Source organism: Zeugodacus cucurbitae, chromosome 5, assembly GCF_028554725.1.
Source record: "Zeugodacus cucurbitae isolate PBARC_wt_2022May chromosome 5, idZeuCucr1.2, whole genome shotgun sequence".
Lineage (NCBI taxonomy): Eukaryota > Metazoa > Arthropoda > Insecta > Diptera > Tephritidae > Zeugodacus > Zeugodacus cucurbitae.
Window position 1 is genome coordinate 21808971 of NC_071670.1, and position 13771 is coordinate 21822741.

The 13771-nt window shown below is 39.8% G+C and overlaps 1 protein-coding gene across 1 annotated transcript in view; it reads right to left on the reverse strand.

Annotated features, from left to right (window-relative positions):
• LOC105220339 (beta-parvin) overlaps positions 1 to 13771 on the reverse strand; it is a 289141-nt gene that overhangs the window by 266949 nt on the left and 8421 nt on the right. The window contains exons 2-5 of the transcript XR_008471558.1: positions 13716 to 13746; positions 13595 to 13647; positions 11595 to 13336; positions 9306 to 11000 (exon numbers count right to left, since the gene is read on the reverse strand). The gene's annotated coding sequence lies outside the window, so the exon portion shown is untranslated. The remainder of the gene's footprint in view (positions 1 to 9305; positions 11001 to 11594; positions 13337 to 13594; positions 13648 to 13715; positions 13747 to 13771) is intronic.

Consider the following 13771-nt stretch of genomic DNA (forward strand, 5'->3'; position numbering starts at 1 on the left):
CATGCGCCAAATCTTGGAGAAGACCCGTGAAAAGAGGATCGACACACACCATCTATTTGTCGACTTTAAAACTGCTTTCGACAGCACGAAAAGGAGCTGCCTTTATGCCGCGATGTCTTAATTTGGTATCCCCGCATAACTAATACGGCTGTATAAGCTGACTTTGAGCAACACCAAAAGCTCCGTCAGGATCGCGAAGGACCTCTCCGAGCTGTTCGATACCAAACGAGGTTTCAGACAAGGTGACTCGCTATCGTGTGACTTCTTTAACTTGAAAAAATTGCTGGAAAAAATAGATCGAGCCGCAGAGCTAAACAGAGAATGTACAATTTTTTATAAGAGTGAATGGGTCTGGTGGAGAACGAGGACAAGACTGTCATCAAACAAACAGTCAGCGCATTCGCGTCTTGGCTCCCACGTCACTGTTGACAGTCATAACTTTGAGGTTGTAGATAATTTCGTATACCTAGGCACTAGCACCAACACCGATAATAATGTCAGCCTTGAAATGCAACGCAGAATCACTCATGCCAGCAGGTGCTACTATGGACTGAGTAGGCAATTGAAAAGTAAAGTCCTCTCTCGACGAACAAAAACTAAACTCTACAAGTCCCTCATCATTCCCGTCCTACTTTATGGTGCAGAAGCGTGGACGGTGTCAACATCCGATGAGGCGGCAATAGGAGTTTTCGAGAGAAAGGTTTTGCGGAAAATTTATGGTCCCTTAAAGATTGGCAACGGCGAATACCGCAGAAGATGGAATGATGAGCTGTATGTGTTGTTCGACGACATAGACATAGTCCAGCGAATAAAAAAACAGCGGCTACGCTGACTAGGTCATGTTGTTCGAATGGACGAAAGTGCCCCGGCCCTGAAAGTTTTTGATGCTGTACCCGGTGGTGGAAGCCGAGGAAGAGGGAAACCTCCACTCCGATGGAAGGACCCGGTGGAGAAGGACCTGTCTTCACTTGGTATTACCAATTGGCGACAAACTGCCCAAACGAGAGATGCGTGGCGCGCTGTTGTGGACTCGGCTATAACTGCGTAAGCGGTTTCTACGCCAGTCAAGAAGAAGAAGAGTCGCTCTCATCAAGAAGCTCTCAGCAAGAATTCTTAACTATATAATATGAAATTGCGGAAAGTGTAGATAAAAAAGCAGTTAGAACTAAAAACGTTCAACACAAACTAAACAGAAGCTTCAATAGACCCCAAGTCAAGAATTCTTAACTATATAATATGAAATTGCGGAAAGTGTAGATAAAAAAGCAGTTAGAACTAAAAACGTTCAACACAAACTAAACAGAAGCTTCAATAGACCCCAAGTCAATAGTAACAACAATTTAAATAGAAGCTTTTGCAAAGCACATTCTTTCACATCTAAACAGAACAAACATACGTCATGCGAACTATGTACAGGAGGGCATAAACTTAAAACTTGCGAAAAGTTTAAAAAATTAAATATAAACGAAAGAAACTGACAAAGTTGTCAAAAAGACTCTGTACAAACTGCTTGTCCTACGCATACAATCTTAATAATTGCGAAAGCAAATTCAATTACACTACAACATGTTTCCCATTACACCTCAAAGTAGCGCTTATACAAAAAGAGCCACGAGTTTAGTTGCAACAGCAACTCCAACAGCAAATTGCTCAAAGGCGCAAAAGACACAAACGCTACACAGCGAAATTCAAAGCAAGGTATTACTACTAACAGCAGTTGTCTGCATCGAACACTGAGGAGAATTGTTTAAACTTAGAGCATTAATAGACCAAGGATCACAACGATCGTTCAAAGCGTCTAAGGCACAAAATAAACTAAAATTGCCAACTAAGCAAGCTAAATTCGAAATTAGGGGAATGGGCGGAAGAGTAATACAAAGCTCTAATAAAATATGCCCTAATTTCACCCCAAGCGGATAAGCGCATTCAAGCAGTCTTACCGCAACTAACAAAAATGCTTCCAAGCTATCAAATAAATAGCAAGTATTGGGATAAGGTTTCACACCTAACTCTAGCAGACCCCAACTGCAACACCCCAGCTCAAAAAGACGTTATACTAGGCAGCGACCCTATAGCAAATTATACTAGGTTGAGATTGAAAAAATCTCAAACACCCTTCTAGCTCAAAACCACATTTTCCAGATACACTCGCCTTAGGTCACTCTCGCACCTCTGCAATACACCAGTTTCTAAGTATGGAAAAAAACCTACTTAGAAAAGGTGAACTCAAACAAGAGTACGATAGTGTCTTAGAAGAATACCTCCATTTAGATCACAAGGAGGTAATAAGCCCATGCGAAAAAAACGTAAAAGGCAAATATTACTCATTCTACTTGCCACAGCAAGCAGTAGTAAAGCCTGATAAAAAAACAACAAAAGTTAGAGTTTTATTTAATGCATCAAGATCCACTAGCTCGGGGAATTCCCTAAATGATATTTTACCTATACTCCAACCAGATTTAATGCTCCTCATACTAAATTGGCGTATATTCAAATACGTATTCAATTGGGATGTCGAAAAAATGTATTGACAGATAGCCGTACATAAAGATGATCAAGATTTTCAGCGAATTATTTTTCGGAAATTTCACAATAGTCCACTACGAGACTTCAAATTAAAAACAGTCACCTTTGGCGTAAGCTGTGCTCCATACTTAGCCATTCGTACTCTCCACGAACTGGCAGAAGACACAAAGTCAGAATTCCCTCTGGCAACACAACTGTTAAAAACACAAACATATGTAGACGATATCCTGTCTGGAAGCCACAGTCTTTCATTATCGTACGAGTCCTTATCACAGGTAATAAATGCTCTCAACACTGCAGGGTTTCCGTTAAAAAAGATTACAGCCAATCGCCCAAATATCTTAAAAAATATTCCAAAAGATCATTTGTTGGATATCAAATTCCCTTGTATTCGAAAAGGAAAGTACAACAAAAATACTAGACATCCAATGGAATTCAATATCTGACCAGTTTTCATATACTACAGAGTCAATTTTCGCAGTATCGGCCATAACAAAGAGACAATTTTTATCTTCTGTGGCAAAAATTTCGACCCCGCAGTATGGCTTTCGCCAATTATGATACAAGCGAAAATCCTAATCCAAGAATTATGGCTAGACGGAACTGACTGCGACGTACAAGTAAATGCTCTTCGTTTAGAAAAATGGTCCCAGTTTGATACTAATCTGAACGACATTTTTCAGATACAAATTCCTCGGTGGGTAAACTATTCCCCCGCATACAAAGTAGAACTACACGACTTTTGCGACGCCTCTGAAAAGGCATATTGTGCCACTATCTTTGTGCGCACACAAAGCGATATAGCAACAACAAGTCACCTACTAGTAGCAAAGGCGAAAGTTGCTCCCCTGAAAACGCTCTACCACGGCTTGAACTCTGCGGCGCACTGCTACTAGTCAAGCTAGTATCCATGGTGCAGACCCAATTAAACATGGCAAGATACAAATTATATCTTTGGAAAGAAAAACCACCACATGCGTGGAAAACGTATATTTCTAACAGAACGAGTCAAATACTTGATCTAGTGCGATCAGCCACTTGGCGACACGTAGCCAGTGCTGACAACCCTGCTGATCTAGGTACAAGAGGATGCAAACCTCTGCATCTCGCCACCACCACCCTATGGTGGAGTGGCCCCAGATGGTTAACAGAATCTCCCGATTCTTGGCCACAATCGTTCATGCGAAACATAATAGCCCCAGAAAGTCGACACTTATCTTGCAACACTGGATGATACTGGCATCCTTGAACGGTTTTAATCGTTCCCCCAGGCACTCAGAGTAGTCGCCTATATGCTCAAATTCATAGAGCGCCTCAAATTGAAAGTCAAAGGATTAACTTATCCCTTATGTGATACAATGACGCATCAAGACTTACAAAAGGTAAAGGTCGCTCTTATCGTATCGACACAAACGCGCTACTTCAGCCGCGACAAATCATTGCTAAAAGAATCGAAGCCGATTCATAAAAGGAGCTCACTTTTAGTCCTAAACCTCTTTCTAGATACGAAAGGTCTGCTTGCTAATTCAAGTCTGACTTATAATGAACGCATCCTATAATTATACCAGAAAAGTCTCCATTTGTCACCTTATTCATCGCATGTATTCATATACTCATGCTGCAAGCTGAACATCGCCTCATGAAACATTTGGTTCGCCAAGAAGCCACAAATAAATAAGTGCATACGTTGCACATGAAAGCAAGATCTGCACTATGCATAAGCAGAAGATACGAACGCAGATTATGGCAGCACTTCTACCTGAACGTTGTAATTTCGCTCTGCCTTTCACTACTACCGGTGTGGATTTTGCTGGGCCTTTTCAGATAAAGGCGTCCATGCTACGATCACCCACTCTCATGAAAGGCTATGTGGCTGTCTTTGTCTGTTTCACGACAAAAGCAGTCCACCTTGAGCGTTGTACTAATTTGACGACGGATGCTTTTCTCGCGGCATTTGCTCGCTTCGTCGGACGACGTGGCTTTCCCTCAAAAATCATGAGCGATAATGGCAAAACGTTGATCGGAGCTCAAAGAGCGACAGAAAGACAATTTGTGGATTTCATAAAACAAGTCTCACTCGATATTGTGCAAAAATACGCTCCCCAAAGTATCAATTGGCAGTTTATACCTCCAAGTGCTCCTCATATGGGTGGCCTATGGGAATCAGCTGTAAAAAGCTTCAAATCTCATTTAAAGAAGCTGGCTGGCAACTACAAATTCAATTATTAAGAATTCTCAACATTGTTAACCAGAATTGAAGCCGTTCTCAACTCATGGTCTCTCGCTACACTCTCGCAAGATCCCTCAGACTTCACTGCCCTCACACCTGGGTATTTCCTTAAAGGAGCGCCCACCCTGGCCATACCTGAACCAGGCGTGGAGACGCTCTCCTTAACAGATGGGAAAGAATTAAAATTCTCCATCATGAATTAATTCGATGAAGATTATTTAAAGGACCTCCACAGAAGGTATCGGTGGAAAGCACCACAAACGCGCCTCAGCTTGGGGATTGTGTCTTGATCAATGATGATTGTCTTCCCGCTACAGAATGGCGGCTTGGCCGCATGGAGAAGCTTCACTACGGCTCCGACGGTCATATTCGCGTAGTCGATCTGCGTACACAAATCGGAATACTAACCAGACCGCTCGTTAAACTATGCTTTCTGCCGACCGCCAATAACACCAAAACGTAAAACGATAACACCGAAATACAACACGTCCCACTACGGCAGCTAAACCGAGTGAAGCACCACGCATACGATGTCCTCTCTGTTGTTGCCCGCACCGCATGTCCCACTGTCGCATCTTTGAGGGGATGCCACCTCCGCAACGTCAGCGGGTCTTCTAGGCCCAAGGCCATTGCCTGAGTTGCCTCGCACCTACACACACAAGACAGGAGTGTACGTTTGGCCATCTGTGCCAAGTATGTATGCTTCCGCATCACACGATCACCGTATCACCAACCACGAAGGCGGGCGACACGAAGGGGTAACGTACGACCGCAGCGACAGCAGCAGCGAAAGCAAGTATCCCATATAGGGGAACCCCGTTCAAGGCACCGTCCCAACACGTCACAGACCCCACGTTACCGAGCTAGGTCACCAACCCGTCGCCCAAGCGGCCTCAGCACCGTAGTTACTACGTTGCAGCAACTCCAGCGATTTTTAGGCTGAATATTCGCCTGGGGGGCCGGCATGGCTAAATGACTCTCAACCACCTAACAACATAACACATTACACGTAAACACCATACCAACACCTGAGAGATTCTAATCACCCTGGACACGCACCATTTCCATATGCTAACACGCATCACTAACACTCTGCATTCACTACATCACCACTTACAATCCACATCATACACCACTCAAGAGCGCGCTACACATCAATACTACACACCGATACACACATACATCAAACCAATAACAGCACTCACGAGGACACCACACCGGCCATACAAAAGGGATCGCAAAAGAGATCTCGCCCCTTTTTCTTTTCGATACGCCGTCGAGCACAAGTTATCACGTGTCGCAGTTTGAATCGCAATATCCGTTTTCCTTCTAGCATTTGAAGAAGGATAAAGAATCATTTTAATAAATATAAATTTAAAATATCCTGTGGGTTCAATTCGGAAAGTGAATATTCGTTTTATTTAAAATTAGTGTGAGGGTGCAATTAAAAGGTGAGTGTGGATCAATAAGCTGTCTAATATGTATTCCTATTCCCATAGAAATGGACGTAGAAGACGTATAAATTATCACCGAGACATTGAGAAATATCTACACCCATAGCGCCAGCTGCTCCAAGAACCAGGGTTATGAGACTATCTATTAGAAGATCAAGGGCCTCCTCGATGTCGTCTGTGCCATCGCCCACACGCCTTGAAGATATGCCCCCTATTTTTGAGCATGAAGCCTGTTCAAAGTCAACAAATTGCAAGAGCACACGAGCACTGGATGATGTGCTTGGCAGATGATCACGAAACCAACGAGTGCTGGGCCGACCGATCATGTTGACACTGCCATAGACCACATCACACGCAGTTTCACTGATTTGCGAGACAATCCAATCCGACACCAACTCGCATTCGTCAAAGACCACACCGCGATACGGTCCAGCGCCAAAGGGGAGATCGCACTGAAACAACCAGAGTAGCAAGGGCACGGCCATTTCCGCCACGTCATGATTATCATCGTCAACATCGCCGCCAAACCGGATTAAGTGCCGTAGTCAGCACGCTCCAACAACTCCAGAGACTTCTAGGTAATTAATTCGCCTAACACCGCTCATCGTACAACACCACAACCACACGATCATCCGGTATTCACCACCAAAACCATTAAAAGGGATAGATTCCAACGATCCAATCTTCTTCAATCGATTCCACCCGTTAACCCGAACGTTTGCTGGAAGTATCTTATATTTTAGAAGAAAGTTGTGAGGACGTTGATTTCACCACTATTTCTCTACACGTATTACACGCCAGTACTCGGATTTACTTCGAAGCATAGCGTCCTTCAGAGTAATGACGATTCAGTCTGGCTACAAATCGGCGATACTAGTAATGTGTTCGCTGACTATGCACTCGAGGGTGGTAAAAAAATGTCTACCACCACTTACAGTCGATGCCAATTAGATCTTCACGGTTAGACTAATTTGGGTGCCTGGCCACAGCGGAATCCCAGGAAATTGTAAGACGACACGGTCTCCCGACAGGAGAATGGGAACAAGTAGGAGCACTACCTATCCTATTGTGATTTTAGGATGCTAGCTGTAGGAGATGTCTGGAAAAAGACGAAGTGGAATCATTTCAACACTTCCTTATGGAATGTCCCGCTTATGCGAGATCGAGGGATAAAGCCATAAAACGTAAAGACTATTATCAAAACACGTTTGAAGGGTTGGTGGAAAATCCTGAGGTAGTAAAGAGCTTTCACAAAGTTAATAAGGATAAAATGCATGCATTATGATTGTCGATCCTTTTTAGTATCCAAAAATTCTGAACGCTTCTGGTAGATCGCCTGCCAGTTGTTTGCAGTAGATGGTAGAATTAAGCGTTTGGCCTGGATGATTCCCTTCCAATCCCACACACAGCAAAACCTTCCTAGCTGTCAATATCGGTCACTAGACCACTGTTTGGGACGATTCACCGGCCTTCGCTTGATAGTGTCGTATATGATCCATTTTTCGTCGCCAGTCACCAACCGTTTCAAATCATGCGGCACCTAAACATCAAAATTTTTTATATATCCAGCCTTCTGCAGATGGTTTAAAATGGTTTGGTGACTAACACCTATCTCCTGGGCGATATCAAGAGATGCCACATGACGATGTTTTCCATGATTTGATCGGTATTCGTCGTCACAGGTCCTCCGCCGTCTGGCTTATCCATGGTGTCGTTTTCACCCGCTCTGGATCGTCGAAACCATTCCTCCGCAGTTCAAAGTGACAGAGTACCATCCCCCAAAACACCATTAATCTCACGGAAGTTTATCTAGCGAATTTGCCTTTAACGAAGAAAAACTTAAAAAAAGTGCGAATTTCGGCGTTTAGGAACTCCATGTTTAGGTTATGTCAAGACTTTTCAAAGATTTATAGTATTGCCAGATACGAGCTCTGTAGCGCTTTATACATAGCCGCGAAATTCAAAAGACAAATGGCGAAAGGGAGATATTTGCCAACCAATATTTTCATAAGTTCCAAAAAATTATTATAGTAAAATGAGGCCTCCAGTTGCAGAATTAATTAAATAATTAATTTTTCTTTTAATTTCTGTTTATTTTAATTCTTTTTACATTGTATCCCTCCTGTTTTGTTCGAATTTATGTCGATAGCGAATGTAAATTTAGAATTTGCGCTAAAATAGAAAAAGAATTAGGATTACCATTTAAACACATTATTTCTAAAATAACAGCAGATTTCGGTCACTGCCACCGACGCAGCCACTGCTGCATTGTAATTTGGCTATTACACCCCAATTGTGTAAGGCTACTTGAGAATAGTCGCCAGTGCATAGTGAAACAAGATTTCATATTACATCGTAATGAACAGTGCTTGGCAGCATGTTCAAAAGTGGGTGACAATTTGTGCAGTTGCAAATACAAATACGTGAATAAAAATAATTTATTTGAATTAATATACATATAAAAAATAAATACGTTGAGTAGTTATGAATTATTTTTCTTGAATATCGCATTAATTCGACGGCTTATTAGAGATCGTTTCAATCCGTTCTATCTTCAACTTATGAAGAAAGTTAAAAATGTATCTGTCAAAATGGGGTTTCTCGCTATTGCCAACTACTTTTATTTGAAAAAAAAAAACAAATTATGTGAATGAAAAAAAGCGATGCACTGGTAATGCCTCTAGTTCAATATACAAGCTATGATAGCTTATGACAAGCCAAAATAATTATGTTGGCTAAGTCTTCCATGCAAATAAGCTAATAGCTTAATTTGCTGGTCAAATAAAACACGCCTAATAATTCAATACTTAGCCTAGACAACAAGGCGTACTTGGGTTGTGTGCTACGCTTCTTTTTTAGGGTGTTGTGCTAGAATTTAATCTTCACAAAATTTTAAAGTCTGATATACAGCACTTACATAAATATTAAATATTTTTTTTTCATTATTATTGTGTTTATTTTAAATTATTTCGCATGTTTTTTCAATATTATTGTAGTATTAATATGTTATTTATTGCTAAGTTAGTAATATTTTAGATTCATATGTATAATGCGATTCAAATAATTGTTAAATCTTAAATAAAAAGCATACATACCTGGATTGGTAATACTCCATTTGGCCCTTTAAATTTTTTGAACATTGAATATTACCCACCGTTATAGTATTTTTATTTTTTTTATTAGTTTTACCTAATACAGGCATTAGGTTTTAACAAACGGTTGAAGTGAAAATACATATATACAGTAGCTGACAAAAAAAAACAATGGACACTCTAGAAATGTGTGATTATTTGATTTTCTTTAAAAGAAGAGTTATATGAAAATTTGTTTTATGTAACCAGATTTATATAAGTATTTCCAACATAAATTAATATTTCAGTTAAAAATAAATCTTTTCATTTTCGATTAGAAACCAAACTAAAATGTTTCCGATATTTTAATTTAAAATTTGGCATTTATTTAAAATATTCTAAACTAAACGTGATACAATAGAAAATTGTTTTTTTTTTGGAAATAGTAATAATGATAGAGATACCAAAATGTCTTCATTTAATATATCGATTTGGCTCTATGGCAGGGTGCAGAATCATCCTGAATAATTAAGGAAAGACTAAGTTCGGGTGCAACCGAACATGTTATACTCTCGCAATTTATTGCTATATTTTTATTAAGATAACACACAATTTGACCCATATATTCGGCATAAATATATTTCACATATTACCCGATTTAAAAGCTATTAAGCTCATCGTATTTACTTTCTGTGAATTTACTTTTCGAGAGTATACTGTATTTTTGAAGGAAAACACTGATAGTAGTCTAAATAAACTTTATTTGTTCACAAATTTTGGGTACACTCAAGTTCTGAGAACGCAAAGCCCAAATTGCTGTTTTATCAATTTCTCTCAGGTTTGGCATATTTGCACTTTGGCGCCTGCTACACGTCCAGTATTTATCGTGATATTTCCTGTATCGCGATATTTATTGAACGTTTAGCATGCAATATTGATGGATCACGATCCATATCACAAAATCCCTGCAAGACGGGTATTTTTCAACTAACATGTTACAGCTGTGTTACTCTAAACATTAGCAAAAATTAATATGTCTGTTACTTTTGTTCGAAGCGTGGGAAAGAAGTAACACTATGCCCCTACTCGTTCAATGGTCTTCTCACTCTATCCAATTACATTTTGCATAAGTTGTCCCGTTCTACGATAACACTTATACTTGCCTCCTATTGGTCAAGTTTTGACAACTTACCGTCTGTTAATGGCATCATATATTTTCATGTTTGGCATGTTATATATATGTTACCTCTGCTGAAGCTTATGTTAGCACCTATGTTACCCCTATGTTATTCAGAACAGATGCATTTGTTACCGAACGGGTCATTGTTTTCGTTAGCAGTTTGTTACCTATATTTGTTATATCTTTCCGCTAACAGGTAAAAACAATTCATTTTTTTTTTGTTTTTTAATTTATTTTATTACATTTTCAATCATTACAAAATCAAATATGTAGATAGTATAATCTTATAAACTTAAACAGTTTAAGCTATTATTAATTTTTGACATTTGCAAGTTATTAACATTAAAATTATATTTATATATAAATTATTATAATTATGCAATTTATGTTCTAATTTAACAATTCAAATGATATATAATCTTATTTTATTCTTAATCTACATATATGTATGTATTTTAACATTGTTGGCGAAATAAAGCCCTGTCGTCCTGTGGTCCTTGCAGGAATAGCAGGAACAAATATAATATATATATTGTTGCCTGGAAAATAAGAAAAGTATTAGCTCATTTATATATGCAATTAATTATCTCCATAATATCTACATAATAAATTATCTACATAATATGCTTAATAGATTATATGGATTATTGTATTATATTGCATTAACGAAAATATTAGTATAAAATGTTATTAAATATAACTATCAATTGTAACCATAAATATCAATTATGATATGAAGGCACACGACTGTTTTGGTTCAACTTAAAAGATGGTATAGATTATATTTCAAATTTTAGCCGCAATGGTCATCCGACTGTCCATTCGGTCATGCGATAATTTGAATTGAAATCTTGATGCCCAAATAAAACTTCGTACACGCTACTATTCGCAATATCAGATTCTATTATAGATTGGCAAAACCGCACAAATACAAAAAAATAAAAACTTAAGTAAAAAATAATACTTGCAACATTTATTCACAGCACGGAAGGACATTGGGATTTATACACTTTCAGAAGAGATTTCAAAATACATATACTTTATCTACAGGGAAGCGAAAATATAGGTAAATCTCTAAATAAATTGCGAGAGTATAAAATGTTCGGTTGCACCCCAACTTAGCCTTTCCTTACTTGTTCTTCTTATATTTAGCACTTTTCTTTTAATATTCTTCTCCTTGACTGGCGTAGACACCGCGTACGCGGTTATAGCCGAGTCCAAAACAGCGCGCCACGCATCTCTCCTTCTGGCAGTTTGGCGCCAATTGGTTATTCCAAGCGAAGCCAGGTCCCTCTCCACCTGGTCCTTCCATCGGAGTGGAGGTCTCCCTCTTCCTCTGCTTCCACCAGCGGGTACTGCATCGAATACTTTCAGAGCTGGAGCACCTTCATCCATTCGAACAACATGTCCTAGCCAGCGTAGCCGCTGTTTTTTTATTCGCTGGACTATGTCTATGTCGTCGAATAACACATACAGCTCATCGTTCCATCGTCTGCGGTATTCGCCGTTGCCAATTCTTAAGGGACCATAAATCTTCCGCAAAACCTTTCTCTCGAAAACTCCTAGTGCCGTCTCATCGGATGTTGACATCGTCCACGCTTCTGCACCGTAAAGTAGGACGGGAATGATGAGAGACTTGTAGAGTTTGGTTTTTGTTCGTCGAGATAGGACTTTACTTTTCAATTGCCTACTTAGTCCATAGTAGCACCTGTTGGCAAGAGTGATTCTGCGTTGGATTTCTAGGCTGATATTGTTATTGCTGTTAATGCTGGTTCCCAGGTAGACGAAATTATCTACAACTTCAAAGTTATGACTGTCAACAGTGACGTGGGAGCCAAGACGCGAATGCGCTGACTGTTTGTTTGACGACAGGAGATATTTCGTCTTGTCCTCGTTCACCACCAGACCCATACGTTTCGCTTCCTTATCCAGTCTGGAGAAAGCAGATCTAACGGCGCGGGTGTTGTTTCCAATGATATCGATATCATCGGCGTACGCCAGTAGCTGTACACTCTTATAGAAGATTGTACCTTCTCTGTTTAGCTCTGCAGCTCGTATTATTTTCTCCAGCATCAGGTTAAAGAAATCACACGAGAGTGAGTCACCTTGTCTGAAACCTCGTCTGGTATCGAACGGCTCGGAGAGGTCCTTCCCGATCCTGACGGAGCTTTTGGTGTTGCTCAACGTCAGCTTACACAGCCGTATTAGTTTTGCGGGGATACCAAATTCAGACATCGCGGCATAAAGGCAGCTCCTTTTCGTGCTGTCGAAAGCAGCTTTAAAGTCGAAAAAGAGATGGTGTGTGTCGATCCTATTTTCACGGGTCTTCTCCAAAATTTGGCGCATGGTGAATATCTGGTCCGTTGTTGATTTTCCAGGTCTAAAGCCACACTGATAAGGTCCAATCAGTTTGTTGACGGTGGGCTTTAGTCTTTCACACAATACGCTCGACAGAACCTTATACGCGATGTTGAGGAGTCTTATCCCACGGTAATTGACGCAAATTGTGGGGTCTCCCTTTTTGTGTATTGGGCAGAGTACACTGAGATTCCAATCGTCAGGCATGCTTTCTTCCGACCATATTCTGCAAAGAAGCTGATGCAAGCACCTTATCAGCTCTTCGCCGCCGTATTTGAATAGCTCGGCCGGTAATCCATCGGCACCCGCCGCCTTATTGTTCTTCAAGCGGGTAATTGCTATTCGAATTTCTTCACGGTCGGGCAATGGAACATCTGCTCCATCGTCGTCGATTGGGGAATCGGGTTCGCCATCTCCTGGTGTTGTACTTTCACTGCCATTCAGCAGGCTGGAGAAGTGTTCCCTCCACAAACTCAGTATACTCTGGTCATCAATAACTAGATCACCTCTGGGGGTCCTACAGGAGTGCTCTTTTAATATTATGATTATTTAATTTAGCACTTGAATTTTTGCATATTATCATTTTATATTTAACCAATGAGGTTAATATGTTCAGCATTCTGCAAACGAGCAGATATGCTGACATTCAAACGCAAATATTTAAATGAGTTGAGTACCAACCGCTTGTATATCCAATTCATTTCTTTTTTTCGCTTTTTACCTACACACTTTATATATAAAGCAAATTAATTATGATAATATTAAAATAACTTACATTTTCTTTTGTATAAAATGAAGTCCCGGTCGTTGTCTTTGCTTTGATTTTGCCTGCAATTTTATTAAAACTTTATTAGTAAAAACACACAAATTATTAGATAAACACAAATCACACTTACATTTTAAAATTAATTCTTTTATATATCTCCTCTATAAAAAACAAATCAATTAATAT